A 3,014-nucleotide genomic window follows, 5' to 3' on the forward strand; every position below is an offset into this window, starting at 1 on the left:
AATAACAAACAATACTTCATTAGAGGCACTATCAATCAGTGGTGATTCCATCAATGATGATGGAGTCATTGCATTAACGCAATCATTAATTAATAATAAAACAATTACTTACTTATTCCTTCATAACAATCCTAACATCACTTCAACCAGTGCTCAGTCACTAACTGAACTTTTACTCTACAACCACACACTATGTTACCTTGAGCTCGAGCGTACTAACATTGATACTGATGGAGTACTGGTACTGATGGAATCTCTCAGGACCAATAATACACTAAGGATACTATGGCTAGACAATAAACATGAACAAACTTGTTCTTCTTTACCTTATTATAAAACTATTGAAAACAGATTATACTTTATGTAATTATTTCATTTACATGTACACATTAATTTATTAATAAATTATTAAAAAAAAAATTTTTAATGTACGTGCTGCAAGATTGACCACGCCCCTCATGCCAAGAACACACGTCCATTATTCACATGAGGGAAAGAGAGAAAAAGGGAAAGGAGAAGATAAAGATGATGTAAACACACTACAAGTACATGTACGTGTCCATATAAACTTATACCACTATCAAACTGATGGACTCATCTTCTGGTGAAAACTAGAATACAATTACAGAAACTGGTGAGTTTTAATTTGGCAAATTAGTGTCCATGTGCCATTGAGCATGTACGTAATGGTACAAAATGGTGTGTTTTAATTAATTTGACAAATGGCTATCAAAATGGAAAATTTGTCAAAATTTATTCCCAGGCTGGCGTCCAAAATTAACTGGTATATGATTAGTGACAATATAAAGTTAATTAATAAAATTAATTAATTAATAATTTATTAATAATGTCACTTATTGATTGTCTGGTGGTTAATGAATATTCATGAGTTTTTAACCCTTTATCAACATCATGAACCAGCAATGGATCAATTGGTATACATCCTAAATAATAAATAAATAAAATAATAATAATAATAATAATAATAATAAGTATTTAATGATGAGTGGGTAACTTTTATTTTAAAGGTGCACATTTTAACTCTTTTAATTAACATGTACATGTAATACAATGTATGTTGTATTACCAGAAATTCATTAACTTAAGTGACATGAACATTTCCTAATATACCCTCCCTTATAAGGTAGTGCCATGTGTACATGTACTGGAGTGTCTCCATTATAATGAACCAGTACCTAGGAAAGGGACTTGACATTGTTTAGCTAATTCTTCACCTCCTCCAGTGGAAAATACATTAGTACATTCCTAATGAGAGGAGAGAGAGAGAGAGGGAGAGAGAGAGAGAGAGAACATTATTAAAAGAGAAGGACATAAGTACATGTACATATATAAAGATAAAAAGAGGAGGAGGAGGAGGAAGAGGTGATGGTGTGTACATGTACATTGTATATGTCTTTATACTCACTGAACAGTGTGGACACACAAACCCACTCATGTTCTCTATAATACCAATAACTGGTAATAATATCTTTTTACAAAATGACACCTCTCTCCTCACATCTGATAATGATACACCCTAAAAACAACAACAACAACAATAATAACAATAACAACAACAACAACAACAACAACGACAATAATAATAATAATAATAATAATAATACATGTACCATATTTGCCTGATTAGAAGCCTGGGTGTTTATTCATTAACAGAAAAAATTGCGTAAAAAATCTGCCAAAGGAAGGATTGAACCTGTGTTGCCTAGGTCACAAGACTGTGCTTCACACAGGCTAATATTAATTATGTGCTTCTAATGAGGAAAATATGGTACATGTACATACTTGTGGTGTGGTTACTAGTACTGCCCCATCTGGTGATATTGACTTAATATTCTCAACAACTGAAATATGTTCATCACTTGTACCTGGAGAAAGAGAGAGAGAGGGAGGGAGAGAGAGAGGGAGAGAGATAAAAGTAAAGACATTAATGTGAATCAGGAGGGATAGGAGTATGGAGAGAGGTTATACAGTATATGTACATGTACATGTATAATATAATGAATGAGATATTGGAGGTAATGGATGATACACTGACCTGGTGGAGTATCAATAATAAGATAATCCAACTGACCCCAAACTACATCAGACAAGAACTGCTTAATCATAGCTAGGAGAGAAAGAGAGAGAGGAAGAGAGAGAGGGGGGGAGGGAGGGAGAGGGAGAAAGAGAGAGGGGGGGGGAGATAACAATTGAGGGTAAAGTTTTGTATAATGAGAAAATATGTTCATGTACCATTCTTCTTGGGTCCTCTCCATACAACAGCTTCATCTTTATTATTATTTTAATAAAAAATCAATTGACATCACACAAAGACTTTGAGTATCATCAACATATACTGGAATCCAACTAATAATAATAAATAAATAAATAAATAAATAAATAAATAAAATAATTGTTGATGTCCTTATGCTACATGTATATGAAAATTTTTCAACTAAGTAATGGCAATTCTAAAAAATACCCAAGGCTATATAGCCCATGGTTCTTCATAAAAATGGCTCCAAAATCACCCCAATTTTTTATTACATTTTTTGATACATATTGATATCCTTATGCTGTGTAGTGAGTTTGAGCTGATTCCGACTTCAATTTTTCAAGTTACGGCCATTTTAAGAAAACTCCAAAAATCTGAAAAATACCCAAGGCTATAGCCCATGGTTTTTTCCAAAAAATGGCTCCAAAATCACCCCAAATTTTTATTACATTTTCTGATACATATTGATGTCCTTATGCTGTGTAGCAAGTTTGAGCTGATTCCGACTTCAATTTTTTGATTTATGGCCACAGACCATAGACTGATAGTACTAATAATTAATAATTAATGATAGGGGCTTACCCATCAGTCCCTTGATGTACATCCCTACCAGTTAATGAAAACATGTGAGGTATACTAGGACCACATAAATCAATATCCAATATACCAACCTAACAACACACAAACAAACAAACAAATAAAATAAAAAAGATCTCTCACTTTCTTTCCTTCTTCAACT

At 32.8% G+C, this 3,014-nt stretch overlaps 1 pseudogene; it reads right to left on the reverse strand.

Annotated features, from left to right (window-relative positions):
- Window positions 1-792: 792 nt before the first annotated feature.
- On the reverse strand, window positions 793-3,013 carry LOC100632896 (cytosolic Fe-S cluster assembly factor NUBP2 homolog; annotated as a pseudogene).
- Between the last annotated feature and the right edge of the window lies 1 nt (window position 3,014).

The sequence above is a fragment of the Amphimedon queenslandica genome, unplaced genomic scaffold (assembly GCF_000090795.2).
Source record: "Amphimedon queenslandica unplaced genomic scaffold, v1.1 AMPQUscaffold_11041, whole genome shotgun sequence".
Lineage (NCBI taxonomy): Eukaryota > Metazoa > Porifera > Demospongiae > Haplosclerida > Niphatidae > Amphimedon > Amphimedon queenslandica.